Here is a 12,236-nt window from a genome sequence, read left to right as displayed (position 1 = left end):
ATATCTTACCCGCTGGGATTTATGGGACAAACCAGAGCGTTGTCTGTCAACGAATATAATGTGTACATAATCTCATGTGTGGGGGTTCATTTTAGTGCATGTGGTCAACATGGATTACAATGTGCTTTTTGTAGATAAAGATTTTTTTTGTTATCTTTCAAGCACTAGGCTGTATGTGTATAATATTGAATTTACAATTTAATAGCAATATTAACTGTTCTATCTGTTTTAAATGTTGTTTGTGGGATGAATAAAGTATTATCTAATCTAACATTAGCAAGCTGTATACAAACAGCATATTCCTAATTCCCTTCATGTTTTGAGGACATTTTAAAGTCTTTTGTAGCCTACTGACTCCAGGGATAATGGCACACTTGCCGCTTGTTAATACAGCTTGGAGCTTCTTAATCTTGCACCCTCTCCACATTTATCCGAGAGATCTTTGCACCTCTTGATGTGTGAAAAGAGCTGTGAAAACCTCAGAGATCACATACGGTCTGTTAAGTAAAAAGCTGTTTTTAGTTAAGGGTGTAACGGCTGGGATCATGTAGGGTGTCGTAATGGCCTATGCAGTAGCAGAATAGTGTGAGAAAATGGAACAAATCATTCTCACAGAGTATTTATTTACGGAGCTGAGAGTGAGACAGTTATACTCAGTAAACATAATACAATTTTTTTTCCGTCCCAAGGCATCGTTTTGTCATTGATTACATCCCACTTTGCAGCACAGTAATATAACAGTGACCTTATTTTATTGATATTGAATGAATTCAGTGTTTGGTCGATCCAACACCAAAGATTCTTTTTGTACCTTCAAAAAACGTTTCCAACATTGTTTCAGTGGTTCATTACCTTGTTTAAATGAGACATAAGAATAATGGTAATGGTAACAGTAATGGACAATTCTGCTCCCGACCTTTAGGGGGACCGAGGAGGAAAAATGCATTGGTGCCTACTGTAAAGGTGTAAAGGTACCTATAATTTGGTTCAGATACCCAACGTTACCTTTTCTTGGTACTTTCGCTCTCAACGGAAAAAATATTTCAGTCGTAAAAATTATTTCAAACCTATATATCCTAATAACTTAGAACATTTTATTTATTTTGAAGATTTTACATGCCAGAACAACTCCCTCTTCTTTTCCTAACCTGTCCCTACAAAATTTCTAAATTTTAATTATTCTAATTTCTAATTAATTTCTAATTAATGATTTCTTTTTTTTCTTGTGTTTGTATCTTATTCTATTCTAGCCTGGCTATAGATATTATATATATAATATCTATATATATATATATTTATATAGATATAGACATCTATATGCACGCACTCCCAGGTACCGAAATTAGGCACCGTTTGACTTAAAGTGAATCGTCCTTGGTAGTATTCCGACGTAATATGGTCGGTACCTATAAAAAGTACTGAGTTTGGTACTCAACCCTAATTGCCAGACCTTTCTCCACAGCACTGCGGTGGAAGGTCCGGATGGTCCACACAACATTCCTGGATAGGCAAAAAATGTGCTCTGGTTTATTGGCATTTCTTTAAACCAATCATAATCGTCTTGGGCTCGAGAGTGCCGGATGCAGCAAAGGTGCCTCTGCACAATAGCTTCAGTAAGGAACTTGTTTTTGTGGAACATGTGCACGTTCAAAAGTTGTTTTAGTCGTGATACAGCTCTGAGGAGCCGTTAACCAGATATAGAATGCCAACACATCCAGCGGCACTGGAAATATCCTCGTCATTGATTTAGACTTAGTTACAAAATTTCCCACTGGTGCTGAGAACATCCGAGAGGGGAAACTGACATGTGAAAACATTGTGTGACTGATCAGCCACCAATATAGCAACATATTAGATGGACTTTTTCATCAGGGTAACAGTAAGTTTTTATTGATAGTTATAATTTTTCGTTGCTAAATGTGGGTGGTTTAGGGATATTTGTGATTTTGGTTTATGAGATTATACACTCAGCCATATGGAGAGTGAAAGGAGATTAGAAGAGGGTTTGCTCTGTCTACGCATATGTTTGCATTGTTCCAGGTTCATAGTATTGTTGGATGAAGTGCCTTTCTTAGTCCCAGTGAGAAAAGATGCTGGACAGCAAACAGAATCTGATTCATGTCAAACCGTCCAGAACACCACGTTTTTTTTGTTACGCGTCTACGCTGGCGACAGCTGTGGCCATAGGTATTATGTTTTATTTGTGCCATTGTTAGTACCAGTGAGAAAAGATTCTAGGCATCAAACAGCTTATAGAAGTCAAACAGCCCAGAATAGGAGTTTTATCAGTTGTGCATTGTCCCACGGTCTTTTTTTTTTATTCCTCCACTCCAGGGACAACTGTGGCCGGAGGCAGCCGTGGCCAGGGGCATTATGTCTCAGGCTGTCTGTTTGCCTAGCCGTTCCTTTATAGCGAGCTCAATATCTTAGGAACATTGTGGCTTGAGGGACAAAGGTCCACTTGTAGAGTCGTACTCGGGCCTGGTCTGGTTGTGGGGTATTTCTATTTTAGAAAAGTAAATAAATTAAAAAGTCCACATGGGATTTGTTTTTGGCGCTAGGTTTAACCAATCATCAGACTTCCACCTGGTAAGGCAAGCCTAGATGTGGCGGCCGTGGGTTCGGCTCTGCCCTGCGACCCTTTGCTGCATGACGTTTCCTCTCTCTCTTTCATATCTTTAACTGTCCTATAGAAATAATGTTGGCCGTTATTCAAACCTCGACAGTCCAACTTACTTTGATCTTGTTCTTCATCCCTCTATTTGCAACAAGCTATCAATCTGCCACAGCTTGCAGAGAGGGTGAGAAGGGCTATCCAAGATGGCTTTGATTTTGTCTCTTGTCCTCCTCTCTGCCACTGCTTCCGTCTGCTCTAACCCTACCGGAAGAGGGCTTTACTGTTGGGCGCAGAGCCTGAATTGGACCAAAAAAGGTGTTGGTACTTTAACTCAGCTGTTGCATTACATGATCATCACATGTGTCTTGGATGTATTCATAAGCTTTAAGTTTTGGTAATCTGTTCATCTGGGAGTCCACCCCTAGCTCTTGGTTTTGCTGATATTAGACTAAGCTTCAGCGGATTCTCATTGCAACATGATGCCTAACTCTCTGATAGTACTTCACTGTAAAAATAGTGAAGACAACATGTTACTCACTAGAATTTATTCACTGGATGTCAATATAGTTATAACAAATACAAAAATAAAAATACACTCAATACCTTTTTGTTAAATTCCTTTAAAATTTTCACTACGTATATTACATGCATCTAGGCCAACATGGATGTAAATTGCAACTTGACCGGTTGCCGGAGGAATGTAGCCGTGAGGCAGTAATAAGCGGTTTGAGTGTTTCTGTATCCCTGAGCGTGTTTATGCATATTGATTCACTAAATTGAAGGTGTCTGTTAGCAATTAAGGGGGATTTATACTTTGCCATACCATGCCCGAGCACGATTGTGCCCTGCTGGCCTGCACTTACACTGCTATGAACATTCAGGGCCAAAGCACGCTTACGTCATGTAGATGTTATGCAACTGTTTTGGTTTTGAAGACAACAGGAAGTGATCACTCCAGAAAAAAGGAAGTAATTGCTCCAACTTCCATCCAGCGCCAATCAACTGCCCACTCCACCGAGACATCAGTTATGGACTTGAACTTTGATGAAATTCTGACAAATCTGAGGAGGATTGCTAAATAAACAGGTTTTACTCTCCCCCAAACTGATGGAAACCTCCACTGTACCATCTTTAAGAAGCTTTGTGTGGAGTTTGGAGCCACAAAGCTGCTGCAAGCTGTCATCACATGTGAAGGAATGGCCTTTGAGGAGGCGGTTGCCAGGGAATTGAGAGTGCCGCAGCAGAAAGCTACACATAAAAAAAACAGCTTTGTTAAAAATGTGAGGAGGAGATTCAGGAGAAAAAACAACAAAGTTGCTCCTGCGTGTGAAGTTGACACATTCAACAGTCAAGTGTCTCTCCTGAAGAGTGAATCGACACCCCGGCATCAGAAGAAACAGAAGTGCCCCGCCATCATCGGGATGTTCTCTGCCGTGGCCAGGATTCTGAAGAAGCCCTTCACCTCCTGCATCAGCCGAGGATCACAGGGTAACCAGCCTTCATCTTGGAAACTTTATAATGACATGGGTCAGTTTCCAAGATGAATGCTCACTTTTAAAAAGGATGTGTAAGTGTCTCGACATTCCAGGAAACTGCGCTGTTACACAATTGTTTCACATCGGACACTAATTTAGCACAAAGATTAAACATTAAGGCCATTCCTCTACAAACCAGACAGCAAAGCCAATGATGATGTGGCTTAAAACTGCATTCTATCTCAATTCCAACAGGGGGCGACGCCACTGGCTCCGAAAAGAAGTCTATAATCACTCTATTTCTCACTTGATTTTTTACCTTAGTCAACATTTTAATATTGACTTTATGCTCTCAATCAATAGTTTTAATACTTCTTCAATACACCATAATGTTATTTAGCAAATTAGGGCCCCATTTACATTAAAATGTTGGGTTTTCCCCCGGGTGCTCCGGTTTCCCACTTTCCAAAGACATGCAGCCTAAATTGAATCTCTAAATTACCCACCAATCTGCATTTTGTCTGGACTTCAATAAATGCTGATGAATCTAATACAGTTTTTGTCCTTATTTACTAGCAGATGTATAATAAGAATCAGATCCCATTCTCTTGAAATGTTGAAGGTAAACGAGTTGTGGTTGAAAATGTAATTCAACCACTAGATGGCCACAGACAAGCATCACACTCTTCATGTCACAGTGACACAACAAGCTGCGGTTAAAGGTGTAAATATACTGGATGTTCTGTAAACCCAGTTTTAAACTTTTAAGTAGTCACTACTTATTCTTTCATGTTTTGTTCAAAACCACATTCATTTTTAAATCACGTTAGTTGTTTGTAATAATCAGCTGAAGTGTGCAGTGCACAGATCACACAAAGCAGAGATAACCAAGGATGGTAAGTTTCTGTATGAGAGGGGTGGGGTCATTCCACTGTTCTCGACTGCAGCAGGGCAAAGGCTCATGGGAAGATAATTAATATTCTGATGGTGTTCATGATTGTCTACATTTATTGTTGCACCATGACCCCCTGTCCCCCGGGAGATTTGAAAATCCAACCTGTGCATTATTCTCCTTCCTGTTTTACTGGAACTAATGTATGGAGTATATCAGAATCAGCTTTATCAGAATCAGCTCTATTTGCCAGGTATGAGGACACATACGAGGATTTTTTCTTTGGAGCATCGTTACTCACACTGTGCTCACACATGCAAAACAACCAAAACAAAAAATACACACTAATATATGCACAATATATTCATACTATACACAGAAACAATTGTTGATAAACAACGTGGCATGTTTGAACAGCAGCACGTCTATTACGTTGGCCAAAAGTCAAATTGGTCCTTTGTGATTTGTAAGAACAAATCACAAAGGAGCAATACTCTTGTATTCTGCCCTACGATTAGTTTTGATAATACAAAATATTACAAACTGGCATTGGAAGAGGAGGAAGGAAATGAAGAAGGAGACGGCAGGAAATTGGAGAGACCAGGCGGGTTAGAGCAGGAGAACACCACAGAAGGCGATGCAGAAATAAGTGAAAGAGAAAAGGGGAAGATGTGAGGGATGAAGAGGAGTCTGCAGATTCAGAGAGGGACAGAGGTAGAGAAGGATCAGGAGGAGGAAGATGGAAATGACAGGGAGGAAGAGGAGGCTGCAGATTCAGAGAGAGGGACAGAGGTAGAGAGTGATCAGGAGGAAGAAGATGGAGATGGCAGGGAGGAAGAGGAGGCTGCAGATTCAGAGAGAGGGACAGAGGTAGAGAGTGATCAGGAGGAAGAAGATGGAGATGGCAGGGAGGAAGAGGAGGCTGCAGATTCAGAGAGAGGGACAGAGGTAGAGAGTGATCAGGAGGAAGAAGATGGAGATGGCAGGGAGGAAGAGGAGGCTGCAGATTCAGAGAGAGGGACAGAGGTAGAGAGTGATCAGGAGGAAGAAGATGGAGATGGCAGGGAGGAAGAGGAGGCTGCAGATTCAGAGAGAGGGACAGAGGTAGAGAGTGATCAGGAGGAAGAAGATGGAGATGGCAGGGAGGAAGCGGAGGCTGCGGATTCAGGGAGAGTCTTAAGTCTTGTTGCCCAAGGCACATGACATTTTTAATGCAACCTTGCTTGGTGTGACAGTGTAATGTTATTATTGCAGAGTTTCCTCTAGATTTTATCAGATTTTTTATTACCTTGAAACCATCCAGACGGTACCGTACGTACCTTAAACCGGTAATTTAACAGCACCGCTCTTTTTACACACAGTTTAACAACTAAACGCTAAGTGAACATTACTAGCTACGTAGCTAGTTGCCCACTGTAAGGTTGAGTATGGCCTCATATAATATTTACACTGCTCCATTCCTGTAGATACATGTATTGGTTCATTAATATAGGCTATTTTTAAGGCAGGTGCCAGTACGCCGTCAGAGTGGAATGGAATTCCAGGTTGTTGTTACTGTCTCAGATTTTGATCAAACCTTGTATATATCAAGAACGTGTCCCAAAACCAAGGCCTTTAAAATATTAATATTTTATTAGGTTAGATAGCAAGCAAACTCAGAGAGTGATACATTTTGAAAATAAAACTTGTATTTTGCTTAAATATGTGATCCTTCTGCTATTACGAAACACAATTGTGGCTGTTTATAGCATTATGTCTTTTAATGTGATAAAAACACTAAATAATGATTTTGACCATGTATTGGTATGCAGTTCACGGTGGTGTAAGGTGCTGGAAAAAGCTTTAAAATGGACCTGGAAAGTTCTTGAAAAGTAATTGAATTTGACCTTGGAAAAGTTAAACAACCCCTGATGTGTGTGTGTTGTGTTTTGCTTTTCAGGCTCTCAGTTGATGTGCCCGGCAGAGGAGGGCTGTCAAAGTTGGTGAGCAAGCAATTTACTTGTTTTATCTCCAAATTCATAGTAATTATGACGTGTTTTTAAAAGGGACTCTGCCATCTTCATTGGAGGCCAGAATGTTACATTCTGCCTTCTTTGTGAGTAGTTCTTGGAAAACATCAGCATCAGGCTTGTCTACACACTCTGACTGCAGCTCTGCTATATCCTTGGCATAGCAGGAGACTGCACCGCAGAGCGTAGCAGGATGTAACAGGGCCTCACAGGACATGTAGCAGGACCACGGCGACAGCCTCCCTAATCCAAGGGAACATGCTGGTGGAAAAAGAACACAAGGACTCCGGAGAATGACTCCCCAGAGCTAGGTTAGTACCAGGCATTTCTGGGACATGGATGCACACAAATGGAACAAGAAAGTAGAGAGGAGCTCAGTTTGTCAAAGGGGCTGCTAACAGAAGCTGCAGTATGTTGGCCCCCACCACATACACGCTACTTGGCGCTGGCTAGCTACGGAAGCATATGATTTGGATTCCATGGTGCGGCGCCGTGCCTCAAATTCACTAAGCCTCGCATCCAGAGCAGAGAATATACTACATTTATTACATGTACCACCATCACTACAGGAGGCAGAGGAATAGCTAAACATTTGACACAAAGAGCAAGAGAGAGCAGGATAGGGACAGGAATGATCCATTGCTAATGGCTAAGCTGGAGTGGCTAACAGCAAGGGAGTCACTGTAATATAATGAAACTATAAGTGCTTGACTATAATGAGTGTTTACATACAATCAGGCATTTAGCCACCAGATGTAAGCAATAAAGCCGTGTTGAATTTGTTTTTTGCTGGAGCAGAAAAGTAGCTTCTGTGAGATTGGACCACCGGAAATGAGACAACATGCTTACTGTAAACGTCAGCACATCCAACTTTTACACCCATGAGCATGTAGATAGTTTTGAATTTATCAAAATATCTGAGTTCTTGTGGGTTTTATCCAGTTGTTCCTGTATACTCTCGTCTGCCCTTATTTCCAATTAACACTGCACTTCTGCCATAGACAAAGTATTCCCCTGCTGCCATGATGTTTGTAATTAAACAGTTGCATTAATAATCATAATTAACTACTGTGCCTGGTACGCAGACCACACTAGTCAAATGATCCAGACTTTGGGTTCACATGTGCTCAGGCACGGTTTAACTGGGCTAAGTGCGGGTACGCCTAAGGGTTCAGGATTTTGCACTACATCCAATACTGACCAAGATAAAACAAAATACACGATTAAAATGATTCAAAAGAAAGTTATTTTTCAATTTTTTGCAATATGGTTAAACAATTTCTTTTTATGATTTAGAAATCCATCTGTCAATGTGTTATATTCAAACGGCTGTAATGTACAGTATTAATTGACAGTAAGTAAGCATAAAATGACCTCTGTTAAGTTTATGTCATTATCTCTTTTCAAATTGTAATCCACATATGTAGATATTTAAAAACCTATCTACTGAATAATCATACTTTTACAAATATTTGCCAAGGGCTTATGCAGTATGGGGGAAGATGATTGATTACTAAATGGCAACAATACACTCTCTGATGTAATTTTAAATACAATCATTTGAAGAGAAGGAACAGCAGGCATCAGCTCAATTAACCACGGCCAGCTAGCAACTGCTGTAGGCATGGCAACTGAAGCTGCAACCCTTTCATTTCTTTTATCCAGAACCACAGCATTGGTTTACATTTAGCTGACTACTCATATTCTTATAGAAAGATGCATCAATAGCATGTAGAACAAGTGGAAGCACATGGGGCTGCAAAGAGAGGTAATACAAATGATATGATGCGATATTGGATGGGACGCAGGCTGTAAGCGAAAGTCAGTTCTGATAGTCTATAGCAAAAAGGTGTGACAAATATTTAATGAGTTTGTTCTTTTAACACATTTTCTGTCAGAATAGGGATCAATAACAGGAATGACAGGCGTGAAAAAAAGAGTTCACAGTGAGACATTGAGGGATTATTACTACATACCTCGTCTTTAAACATTGTAACTGTTAGGTAATCTTGAGGGCCTATTCCAAAGACCAGAGGCTATGTAAATAGCTTCACATTGATATCAACAATAGATCTCTAGATATGAATGTAAAGTTCTTTATCTTCTTGGAGTATATGGAAAGAAAATAACACGTACTGTGTATCCCCTCTGTATTTATCATCAGTCTATTCTCAGTTTAGACTGTCTCTCAGCTATATTGTCATTCAAAAATACATAGTATAGTTGATGGAAACAAATCCTAATATCTTAATGTCTTCATATTGTATAATGAAACTAGTTTTTTTAATGACTAGAAGAAGTAATTTAAATTGAGCTTGATTGTCAAAGCTGCATAGCTACAACAGTAGGTATTGTGTATTGTAACATTGTATTGGGACACAGGCGTATAGGTAGGTATTGAATTTCTGCAGTGACATCGCCATCTAGTGCTGCACACTACGTTAAATGAAAGACGCAATGCATCAGGTTTACACATGACAATATTATCATTCATTCTTTTTTCTTAAGGAATCATTGCATTTCTCATGAAATGAGGTTAGTTTCCACCCACTGATAATCTGTCTCACCTACTCTACATTAAGAGTTCCAATATCTTATTTCCATGGTCTGGAAAGTGTAATCGTTATTCTTGTAGTGTTACTCAGTACGTTTTGAGTTCCAGCCCCTTTCCGGCACTGTTTGTGAGTCCAGTCCAGTTTTATTGATTTGGAAGGTACTCTTATGAGGACACTCTTTTCACTTCCTCTCCATGGATAACACCCAGGATGCCTTCTGGGTGCCCACCACTAGCTTACTAGTTTTGCTGATATTAGGCTTTAGGGGATTGTAATAACATCTTACCTAATTCATTGTCTATGGAGCAGTTCCAGACTTTATACAGGATGACATCACAAACTAGAGTTTAAGCACTAGATTTGTGAGAGAGTTGCTTATGTTTACTAATAATTTTGCACTGTCTTAGACCATAGGAATAGCATGTATGAATTGTGGAAACTGGCAAAGTTCATCTTTAAGAGCTAAAGAGATATAGTGGTGATATAGGGCAAGTCATTGTGTTACTTCCCCTGCTCACTTGTTTACATGCTAAGCAGTGGGCTGTATCCCCATGCAACCTCGGCTTTACATTGCCTACATCCTACTGACCATTGAAAGTGATGAGAAAGGTCTTAAAAAACTATCAGGGAGGAGGTTAGGCTACGAGGTTAATCTTACTGTATGAATTCTGCAACTGCTACCATCGTGGACAGCATCATTGTCCTGTCGTGCTTCAGATAATGACAGAGATTTCTTTTTCTTGACAGGATGAACACTGGGCTTCGCAACAGTCTCAAATTGAATGTGAGGTGAGATTATTGATCAGTTTGTTTTTATTTTAAAACAACTGCGAACCTCTAATATCCAATTCGCAATTATTTTTATCGCTGAGATCCTCTTACGAGTTTAAGAGGTCTTCTAGTGTTCCAGCAGTTTCTATGACTCGATTGCACACAATACGGTGTACTCTGCTCTGCCTGACCATTAAAGTACTTCTGCCTCTCAGCAAGAAGGTTCTGTGTTCAAATCCAGGTCGTTCCGGGCCTTTCTGTGTGGAGTTTGCATGTTCTCCCCATGTTTGTGTGGGTTTCCTCCGGATGCTCTGGTTTCTTTCCACCATAAAGACATGCATGCTGGGTATCTACAGTTGAAAATTAGCCAACCGGCTAACACTGGCACATTTACAGAAATGTTGATTAATATGCATCGTCCTAATCAAATAATTAAACAGTAAAAGTGATAGGACAGTCTTAAAAAATGTTGAAGTTGTATGTTGCGTGCCCGTTATCTACTAGACAAAATATCAAGGCGGATTTCGGGACCTCATACGATGCCACCTAAATGTCTGCGTTGCTCTCTGAGGCTCCAAAACAGACGTTAGAGGCAACAGATACATCGCTACATGTCACGCTAGTAAACATAATAACATGTTAGGCAGCAGCTAACGTTATTGTTAGCTACAGTAGGAAATGGAGTAACAAGGCTAAAACGTCCCTGAACTGAGACCTAACATTTCATGGCTCAAAGTCTTATAGCGGGTTCCCCCCCTTGCTGTTGCATGCCCTCTCATTGCCAACACCTGTAATTTGGCCTTGGCTAAACCAGTTTGCCACACTCCCTAGCATCAAATCCTCCAAACTCAATCTCCCCAGATTGAGAAAATACAGCTTCAATATACGTACAAAGAATACTTTCTGAAATAAATGGATAAAAGGATGTATTTCAAAAAATGTATTTTTATCTACAGCTAGGGAGACCTAGATAAGCCTTATTTCAACAAACAGTGGTGTATATCTTTAAACTTACTGTATAATTTCTACAACTGGCACCATCGTGGACAGCATCATTGTCCTGTCATGCTTCACATAATGATTTCTCTTTCCTTGGCAGGATGAACACTGGGCTACTCAACAGTCTCAAATTTAATGTGAGGTGAGATTATTGATCTGTTTGTTTTTATTTTTGTACAACTGCAAACCTCTAAAATCCAATTCAAATATAATATAGCTGAGATCCTCTTATGAGTTCAAGAAGTCCTATAGTGTTCCAGTAGAGACTTGATTGTACACGGTGTGCTCTGCTGTGCCTGTTCATGATGAACACAGTAATCAGATTTTATTGATCTGCTAATTTAAAAAAAGACCTGCTTCAATGCCAATACAAGATGTTGACAAGGACAAGCCTTTTTTCTAAGTCTTGTCAGGTAGCACTGAAAAAAACAGCAAGAAAGGAAGACAGGTAGAGCAGTGCAACCTCACCTCACAACCATTTCTTATGAATGATACATTTAAGACAGCATTTCATTTGTCAGAGGGCCTTGGTATGTGCAATGGTGCACACTTGTCTCTGCTAGAGCAGCAGAGAACATGATTTTAAGCAAAACCTCACTTTAATAATGCAGGATCTTGTGGAGGCCTCGGCATAATGTATCAAGAGCTCCGTGTGGGGAGTTAAAGTCACTATAAGAATATAAAATCAAAAGAATCCTTAAAGAAGGTCATTCATAATTCAGTGATCTGTCGTCTCAAACACTCAGAGACACTGAGCTAGAGAAAGGCTTAGTCTGAATTTGTCGGGGGTAAATGATGAGGAGTTGCTGCTTATTCGGATTTCTAAACAATACAGCCCGCATGAGATCAAGTGTAATGTGAGACAATAAGACAATCAGCCCTCGTTTTCCAGGAGCTTTATATGGTATCTAAAAGTTT

This window comes from Etheostoma cragini, chromosome 18 (assembly GCF_013103735.1).
Source record: "Etheostoma cragini isolate CJK2018 chromosome 18, CSU_Ecrag_1.0, whole genome shotgun sequence".
Lineage (NCBI taxonomy): Eukaryota > Metazoa > Chordata > Actinopteri > Perciformes > Percidae > Etheostoma > Etheostoma cragini.
This window is presented reverse-complemented; position numbering follows the sequence as displayed.